A 10,638-nucleotide genomic window follows, 5' to 3' on the forward strand; every position below is an offset into this window, starting at 1 on the left:
GAAGGGTAGAAGTCTATTTCCTCTTTTTCTGGCCTCACTTCCAAACAAGCTCTTTGTATACAGATAGCATTTAATCATTGTTACAAAAACTGCATGATTACACTATCCCAGGCATCCCCAAACTCGGTCCTCGAGGCCCCCTGTCCTGCAGGTTTTAGAGGTTTCCTTGCTCCAGCACAGCTGATTTTAATTGAAAGCTGATTAACAGGCTTTTGGTCTACTGCAATCATTATAACCAGCTGTGCTGAAGCAGAGAAACCTCTAAAACCTGCAGGACAGCGGCCTTGAGGACTGTCTGTAATTTGCTTTAGATATAGTTTTACCTTTATTATCATCCTTATAATTACATGTGATGCTTAGTCTTGTGTTAGGTGACAAGATAATTGACCTCTGTGTCACGTGATATACCACAGAGAAAAGGGAAATTGTGAATTGCTGATAAAGGTTCCAAGGAACACTGATCAACTTTAAAAGAGATTTTAAAATGCTTCAGTGTAGTTTGTTAGAAGTGTTATTTTTAGCAGAGAGGCTAACTGGATACTTAATCTGCCAGTGGTCACATTCTGCCAACTCATCCTTTACTACATCTAATCTCAGATGGGTAAATCCTGAAAACATTTTCATTTATTCTCTAAATGTGTCAAAACGTAAACAGAATCAGATAAAGATTAGGGATATATATCCTCTGGTACAATAACTGGATCAAGGAACCTTTAAGATATACTTATTTACCATCTTTTATATTTCTCTAAACGAAAGAAGAATTAATAGTGCAAGACTCATACAGAAAAGTCTCTTATGGCTGGGAAAGCTTGATTATATATATATATCACTCTAAACATTGTTAAATGAAAGGTTTGATAATTCAAGAATTATCTCTGTAGGATCATGTAATAAATATTAATTTAAACCACCATCCCCATCTTTATCAGGGGTGTTAATACTTTTATCTGAACTGTATGTGATTTTATACTATAATTATTAATCTGATGAAATATCTGAAAAATTTAACTATAAGAGCTTGTCAGAAGATTTCCCCCCAAATTCCAGATTAAGATCAATCCTTTGCACTTCATTGGGAGGAAACTATGCAAACATAGATAAATGTTTGTATGCATTCATTTTATCACAGATTTTCACAAATATGAGCACACACTATATTACAGCCTGAGTGTTTTTTTTTATATATTTGGCAGCTTTATTTTATTTATAATTTCACAGGCCTGAATGGATTAGATTCTTGCTGGCATGTTAACATTCAGCTGATGTGTGAGCTCATTATGTACAGTGACCTCTATCTGATCCCTGTCCAGAGGAAAGCGGCCGGTTTCTCCTCTTCCTCAAGGCGGCCCTGCAGGTGAAGCCTCCACATCAGCAATTTGATCTCTCATCCCACCCTCATGTCTCAAGTTCCTGATGGAGAACTTACAGTGCTGGCCTTTGTATGGATGAAGCCATGCTGCAGTGTTATGACTGCTTTTCCTCGCACAATATGTCTCATGTCAGCTGAGTCAGTCACGCACTCAAACACACACAACTACACTAGCATGAGAGTCTTTATTCCGCTCCGAACACCTCCTCAATCTGGCTGCACCTCGCTGTGTTGATACATGGCTTCGGTGACAAAGGAAACACAGGCAGAGGGCAGATTAGCCCAGCTGAAGATGCAGCCTTCCTGGAACGGAGGGGCCGCCCGTCTTGGGTTCTAAAACAAACAAGGCAGATAAACAAGCAACATTTGGAAGAGATAGTGTTCCCAGGACAGCAAAAAAAAAAAAAAAACCTTGTAGGTTTAATACCCCACAGCTAAAACCTGTAATTTTGCTGCGCCGTCAGATAGCTCCTGAGCCGATAGAGGCTCCTTTTTTCCCCTGCATTGTTAGAGATCAGCGCCCTGTTTCCTGCACGTATTCTATGTAAATTACATGCGATAATCGCCACGCACGGCACAATGCTGGTTCCCGTGGTGCAAACGGAAACCGAGGGTAGATAAACGCAGGCTGGGCAGATTTGCATAGCCTTTGTGTTTTGGGTGCCTCTGAACGTGAGCCCTGAGGATTGGTAGGGATTTCCTCTAGGTTTTGTATAAGTAAATGCCTGCTTCCTCCCTGGGCTGGGACCATTATGTTCAACAGACAGGGGCGGCAGTAGGCAGAGGGCACAAACGGAATAACAAAATCACCCAGACTGGTGGGAGCATTAACCTCCATAAGTTGCTTCTGCTGAGGTAGAACAGGGTTATGTTTATGCGTGCACTCTGATTCACTACATTACACCGAGAACAGGTGTTATCTGTTGAAGGCAGTGATGGAGAGGTGTCACCTTACAGCTCAGGCTCACAGGGGATAAAACAGGAGAGGGTGTGTCTATCTTGTGATGTCTGATCTCCCCTCGGAGGTCCCTCTTTAAAACTTCAAGGTGTGGGTTTACCTAAAAAAAGATGAATGGTTATGGAAAACACACCTGTGCCTTCCCCTGTAATATCTTTAGTCGTATTTTTTTTATGCTTTTGGTTGTTATTCATGGCTTGTATTTGATAACGGCCTGAAAATCATTGTAAACCTGAAAGACAAAAGCTCGTGTCTTTAGAGCTTGCAACTTTGCAGCAGAGCTCCGAGGTACGGGTTAATACCCTTTCAAAGTATCTCAGACTAAACAACGCCTGACAGAGTCAACATACAGAAGTACAGAGAAACAGAGCCTTTGTTCCGGATCAGAAACTAAAGTTGAACAAATCTGTTTTGCTCCTGATAAAATGTCTCATTGTGGAAATCACCTTTTAGAGAAAGCAGGTGTCAGCAGCCATGTTTGGTAACAGAATCCTCTTTCAGTTTGTTTTGAAATAGTCAGATTTTTAAAAATACATTAAATTTGCTACATTATATATAATCCACCACTTCTACTTCTACCACAAAAATTACAGGTTTAAAAAAAATTTTTTTTTATGACCCAGTCAGACATGGACTGATCAAGTCCTGGTTTGATTTAAAACAACGGGTTTTGATTAAAGGTTCAATTTTAAAACTCAAAATTGCCTTCAAAAGCTTCAGTTGAGTAAAGTTTAACATTAAAGTGACCAGAGTGGGATAAAATAAAAATAACAAAGCTGGATCAGTGAAAACAAAAACCCAAGCAAGAAATATCTGTTAGAATTAATTACTTTTGTTGTTTCTCAGCATTGAAAACATAATTAATAAAGAGATCCTTAGTGACAATTTTAGAAGACTTCTTACTTTGTTGAGTACAAAACTATTATTTATTTAAAATTTGCATTTAACATTGCCTGAAAGTTAAGGAAACTAAATATGTCTTTTTCCATTGGTTTTAATTTTTTTGGCCCTTGAATTTGAATTTAGAGCATTTAAACTTAGTGTTAAGAAATGAAGGGATTTCTTGGAATCTTAAGTCTTTTCTGAGCTCTGATCATATTTGTTACATGAGTTTGTCAAACCTTAATATCATCGGTTTAATGTTTTAATTTGATAAACCTGATGCGTGCATGAAAGACACTTGCAGAGACCAGAAAATGAATGATAAAATCCATGTACACCAGGGGTGCTCAAGTCCAGTCCTCAAGAGCTACCATCCTGTAACTTTTAGATGCAGCTTTTCTCTAACACACCTGAATTAAAAGACTCAATTTAGCCCAGCAGAGACATGGTAACGAGCCACTCATTTGATTCAGGTGTGTTAAAAATAGGCTGCATCAAAAAGTTGCAGGATAGTAGCTCTTGAGGACTGGACTTGAGCACCCCTGGTACACAAATTGAAACCAAAATGTGTAAATTGATATATAATTTTTCAAGACTTAAACGCTAGTTTAAATTTTCTTACAATTATTTGATAATTCAGGAAGAATAAATATTAACGATATCTACTGTCTTAAATCAGAACAAAAAACATAACAGATCTTGGTCCCTCTTTTGGAAAGTTGTTTGCAGGTTGCCAAGTCATGGGAGAAGAGGACGTAACACAGTGAGTGTTGATGGTTGTCGTGTAAATATTTCTGGAAGATGCCGAGGCTTCTTGGGTATTAATGAGACAATTTCTAGTCTGCTTCTCTCTGGCTTCTATGTTTGGAAGTTGCTGCTCTTTCGCCAACATAAAATATGATATGCTGTACTCTGTTTTGAATTGTCATATGATTGGCTCAGGAACCAGGAAGTAAGCACGGGGTACACACTACACCAGAGGTCACAGATTAGCGGACCAGGGTCCGGATCCGGACCCACCTGCTGACTAATCCAGATCCAATCTGATTTAAAACATTTGTAAATTACTGCATGTTGTCCGATGACAGTGTCTAACTTCACTTGCGCTGCTTCCCTGTTTGTACGGTGAAGCCATGCAGAGCATCCGGGCACCAGGCTACACGTTATACAAATTAACCAATGAGCTGTCAGTCTGGGTTGCTGCTGCTGCTACTTTTAGACACAGCAGGAAAACCTGTGGCAAGCCGGGCGATGGGAAAGAAATAGAAGGAGATGAGAAAAAGAGAGCAGAGAAAGTCTGGAAGTCTGGAAGAACCATGGTGAACTAGTGAAAGAAAGTGAAATGGCGTGCTCAAAGATGACCCTGAACATTTAGAGTATGTTTGGCTCAACCTGCTGCTGTGAGGCAGGATTCTCCAACATGAACAGAATCAGAAATAAATATGGATCCAGGCTCAAAATGAGCACCTTGATATGTGCTTGAGAATGGCTTTGTCCCCAATAAAACCCAGTTTTAAAGCCTTGCAGGGCAGCCTAAAGCCCACTTCTCTCATTGAACCATAAAAAAAAAAAAACAGGAGTCATGAAATTTTTTATATACCAAACTGAAGGACTGTTGTTCTCTACGTCAAAAACAATTTAGATTTTAAAATGGAAAAACTTTCTAATTTAAATTTTTTATATTAAAATGCAATGTATAACATGGATACATAAATACCTGCATTTTATTTCAGTGTTAAATTTTGTTTAAAGTAACGGATTATAATTAAATTGCCTCTGGATATTTACAGATTTTCTTTATTTGGTTACCCCTGCACTTCACCAATGTAGTTCCATACAGAACCTCTAGGTTTAAAGGGAGAAAAACTTACAGCATTTTATTTTTTCTTTACTTTTTTATTCGGAAAAATATGCTAACATATCTCTACTCTTGCTTGAGTCGCTTGTCTGGCTACTCCATCTATTGTGAGTAACTTCACTTAAAGAAAACATGCTTCTTTTAAAAAGAAAATATATACTCCACTGAGAGACACACTTTCTTCTTTCTTGTACTCAAGGCGAATTGGTTAAACATTATTTTCTATCTTCTAGTCTAGTCTGTTATTTGGAGGTTGAGTGAAAATACAGTAAACAGTATACTGTAATTTAACCTTTTGTTACATAGTTTAACTCTAGATTTTCAAAGTTTTTTAGGTCAAAAAATAAATAAAAATATTTTGAAGAGTGTTTCTTTCTACCTACATATTTTTATTTAGGTATTTATTGTATGTTCTATTTTTATTTTTTAGCTTATTCTTTGAAACATCAGAATTTGCATATTACTAAATACTTTTTTTTCAATTTTACACTATTTTGGAAAATATTCAGTTGTTGTGATCATGGTTAGTAAGTAGAACCAAATACTTATATACTGTTATAATAGCATATAGAGAGAGCAACTTTTTTATGTTATCATCACAGTTGTGTTGATTATTTACTGTAACAGTGTTGTGTATATGTGGTCTATATGACATCTAAAAGCTGAGGCAGTCATATGGGAGACTTTTGGGGATCAATTTAGAAATGGCGATGGTGCATTATGTGATGATCAAGCAGTTAGGTTTTATTATTTAATCATGGCTTCCAACAGTATTTGAATTTAGGGCTGATACACCATAGTAAGACAAAGGTATAAGTCTAAAAGAGTGTTTGACAGCAGGTTAAGTTATTTACTGAAACCTCTGCAATCAGACCAAAAGAAAATAAATAATAATAAGATTATCACTATTATTATTACTAAGAAGAGTTGTCATGGATAACATTTTCCAAAACAATTTTCAATAGAGCAGGTTTAGCAGCAGTGTTGTTATATAAGAGTATGGGGATTCCTGAATGTCCAGCCATAAAGCCCATGAAACAGGGCTGTCTGTTGCACTGCATCATGGGGCTTGTTGTTTTATCACAGCATTGCAGCACCGACCAGAGCTACAACCCATTAAGAAAATAAATGCAGAAAACTTCTTTTTTTCTAAGTTGACAAATGTACAGATTAGTATCTATATTTTTCCTGAAACTGCAGAAACCCGGTAAGTAATGACTTAAAGAACAAGGTTTTGAATATGATGTGAATGTTAACCATAATTACTATATAGCTTTCTTTCACTAATTAGCAACTAAAAGGCTTTAATGTCCTGAAGTTAATCTAATGTGTCCTTTATATGACCCAAAGTAAAAAAAGAGAATTTAATAGCATTAGCAGAATTATAAAGCTTTACATATGATTCTGATCTATAACAACAGCATAAACTAAGAATTTTGCTGGATACCTCAGGATTTATTAGTATGCAATAACAGATACTCTCTTTAATTCATAGCAATGCTCTGTTACAGTTCTTCAAGAAATTATTTTAAACTTATTTATTTTTTCTGCCTCTCACAGCTTCCAAGAACAGCTGTTCATTTTTTAAGAAAAAACGCCTACAAAGATACCGTAATAGTGGGTTTACCCTCCCTTAATAGTCTAATTTTACATCAAAATAAAATCATGTTTCAAATCTGATTTTTTTCCTTTGTGGTATAGCTTCAGTTCATAATTAACTTTCCTTTGCTCATAGAATAGATTTAATTAAATTGATTATATTTTAAATGAAAAGTATTCCTCCTTTCATCAGAGCCATGCCACATTGTTCCAGGCAGCACACACTGATCCTCATACAGCAGCTGTTCAGTCGCAGTCTATTTTTTTCATCCTTTTCTTTTTTGATAGACATGCAGCAGTCTTTCATCAAGTTGAGTTCATCTTGCTGTGGGACGGCTGATGTGACAGAGTTGTCTTTAGAGAATGATGGTGTTTGACGGCGGCAGGCTAACGGATGTAGGAGATCCTCTCAGTTTGCAGAGGCTTTAGTTATGATGTGGTGCTGGGTGCGATCTGCAGGTGTGTGTCGCCAGGCCCTTCATCCATCACATGTCCGGACAAAGCATGTGGGAATGAAATGTTTCTTCCGTACTGGCGGATGAGGGATGTGGTTTTGCAAAACAAGATAGGATACCTATCCATTCTATTCTTGCCCTGTCATTTTTCTTTTTTTGGGAGGCACGGAGGGGGGAGTACAATAGATAAATGATGGGCATAATCTGAATCTGTTTTTTTGATGTGTTACTCTTTGTTTCTTGGGAAAAAAAACATAAATTAGAAAAAAGCTGAAATTATAATTTAGAATGTGTTCACAAATATTTTAATAAGATGTCAGAGAAAAAGGTATAGTGGCCGGAGTTTTGCCTGTTTCTATTTACCCCTGGGTTTTGGATGTGTGTGTGTGTGTGTGTGTGTGTGTGTGTGTGTGTGTGTGGCTGCTGGCAATCTGATTGGCCGACGGTCATGGGTGGGGTGTGGCATGCCATCTGCCTTGGCGTAGGTGCGGGTCTTGCTCTAATTGTTTCCTGATCAGGCTGTGGCGGGCCCTGGTCTGGGCTGGGGGTTGACTCTGATGCTGTACCCGGGCTGGCGGTAAGATTGCGTCATGCTGTTGGTGGGCCTTGTGCTCTATCGCCTGTGCACCCTGTTCTTTGCCTTCCATTTTTCCAGGGACTGGCTCTCCTTCATGGTTGGCGAGTGGTGGTGGTACTGCTTAGAGAACCCTGTTCCCCAGTTCTTTGCTTGCCATCTCAGAAGCTTCCCCTCACCTGCTCTATCACACTACCACACAGGTAGGATCTTGGGGAAGACATCATTACCAGGGTGGGTACTCCCATGCTGGTGGTGGCTTATGCCCCACTTTTAATGAACAACCTAGTCAGCATCATGTATAACATTTCCAAGAAATACATATGAAGGGTATCAGGGTTGACATATTTGGGGCCCTGGAGGAGGATCAACCCTTCTGGCATTGCTTACAATGAGCACGCCCACCTGTGGTTATTGGAATTTAGACACTTAGGCTTGCAAATAGACACTTAGGTTTAGGGTGGGAGAGCTACCCTACCCTGTTTTTAATACACAGCAGTCCTGCAGGAAACAACACTATACCCAAGCAGTAGGGGGGCTGACATTGGATCTTTAGCACCTCTGTTCTCTCCATTCTGCCTTCGGATGGGGGTGGCCTTTGGGGTTGGTCATTGCTTGGCCAGGGTTTCAGGTGCTCCTAGGACCAACATGGTTCCCATGTCCTGTCCATCCCCTCGAATGGAGAATACCGGTTCCTGGCATTGGGCCGGACATTGGATGATTTTAGCCCCATCTTACTGAGACCGGCTGGATGGTGTGGCTCTACAGCAGGTGGGAAACAACCACCGTGCCTGGATGCACCTCAGCTTGTGATATCTTCCCAGCTGCCTGCTCTAACCCTGCACGTGAGCTGTGCCTGCAGTTGGGTGAACCAGGTGCTGGGGGGTGTCTGCTGCCTGGGCTTGGGTGGCTGGCGTGCCGTACATTGCCTAGTTGGGTGGACTCCCTGGGTTACATTTGCATGGCAGCCTTTGGATATCTGGGACTGGCATCATCTCTTTATTGACCCTGGATGCTGTAGGGCAAGTCTGGAGACGCCCACACCTTCTATTGAACATATTTTCCTTCTGAAAAAGCATTATAAATCCTTTATAAATGAGAATTCCAATGCATAATACAGGAGTTTGGTTCCAGGTGTTTGGTTCCAGGTGTTCATGGATAATACGAAATACTAAGTTGCAACTACAGATATACACTACCTTTAATTATAGTGTGTAATCACTATAGGTGCTGCCTCCACACACATGAATATCTGAGCGATAACTGCTGCTTTTGAAGCTTTTTATGTATACCTCGGTTGTTTTTTCTCTTCTTTTTGCTGTTGTTATGTTCTCTGTTCTCTGTTCTCACACAGGTCTCAAACAGGTTTGGAAGCAGACTTGTAGGAGTTACTGTATATCTTCTGTGTGGTCTACTTTTGCTGTTTTGTTTTGTTTTTCATCCTGTCATGCTGTCTTTCCTGCATATCTTTCTGTCTCTCCCCTTAGTTTTTATATCTCTCTCTTCCTCCCTTTCGGTCTCTATGTCCATTGGAAAGAATTCTACTTCCTAAATAATTTTCAATAAAGTTTCATATACAAGTGCAGAGTAGAACCTTATGGCCACAGTTATAAGGGTCTGCTTCTGAAAGCAAATCAGCTGTGCTATCGTCTAACTCTGGGACATCTTCTCTCAGAGCTGCATTGGCAAAAGCAGAGATAAAAAACTAACAAAAATAATTGACAAACTATGACTATTTTTTAAGCTAACAATCTATTTTTATTAGCAACAATCTCCAAAAATTGTAAGCATTTGTTTAAATGCATATTCTTAGGGCCATGTTTATTATTTAAAAAGAAGGCAAATACTTTAAAAACATTCAATTACATGCTGATAAGTTTGCTACAAAAAGAAATTGTAGCCATTATTGGTTTGCAACTCTAAAGTAAAGAACAACCTTTTCTATAAAAGCTGTTATTTACACTGTGATAATGCATATTTTAACATTTCAGTGTTATTTACATATTGATTGCATATATTTTCTTTAAAATATTTTTTCTGCTTTGAAAGCTTTTCATGTAGATTTTAACATGTACACCACATGATGTAAACAAGCAAAAGCTATTCCAATACAGTCAGGCACATAAATCAGAATTGTACCTATCACAGTCTCAGTAATTTTAATTAAATAGGGGTATAATTGTTATCTTAACATTTTTTCTTATATTCCTTCAGAGAAAAATAAACAGGAGGCAACATATTTAGCCTCATAAAATGTTTTCAAAAACAAAAAAAAGTCTGTCGGATCATTAGCATCTGGCATTCATGCATGGAGACACATAGCTGTTGTTAAACCAATAAACCTTGAAAAACGTCCAAATCCTACCTCTTTACCATCACTTTAATTGAAACACTGCCAAACATTAGACCTCTCAGTGTTAATAAACTTTAAAGAAACTTTTACCTGTTTTTAGTTTAAAAAAGTAAGACAAATGTAGGTGTTTGGAAATATTTCCGGATGTATAAAACACATAGACAGACATGTTTTATAAACTTAAGAAGAAACCCTTATTGCTTAGTTTAAAAAAGCCTCTTTGAGCTGTAGACTCAACAGAGAGAAATCTCACTGAACAGCTAACCAGTTAAAGTGGTTAAAAGAAGTACAGTATTCTACCAAATGAAAATTTGATGTTTTAAATTCATAAATCTAAATAAATGCTATTTGATTGCATTAATTTGTTACATTAAAGAATTATTATCCAAAAAAACCCTAATATAACTGTAGCATATGCTATGTTTAACAGCAGTGGGTGTACGTATTTGTTCCTTTCTTAAAATATAGATAGATAGATAGATAGATAGATAGATAGATAGATAGATAGATAGATAGATAGATAGATAGATAGATAGATAGATAGATAGANATATAGATAGATAGATAGATAGATAGATAGATAGATA

This window comes from Cyprinodon variegatus, unplaced genomic scaffold, assembly GCF_000732505.1.
Source record: "Cyprinodon variegatus isolate N-32 unplaced genomic scaffold, C_variegatus-1.0 Scaffold149, whole genome shotgun sequence".
NCBI classification, from domain to species: domain Eukaryota; kingdom Metazoa; phylum Chordata; class Actinopteri; order Cyprinodontiformes; family Cyprinodontidae; genus Cyprinodon; species Cyprinodon variegatus.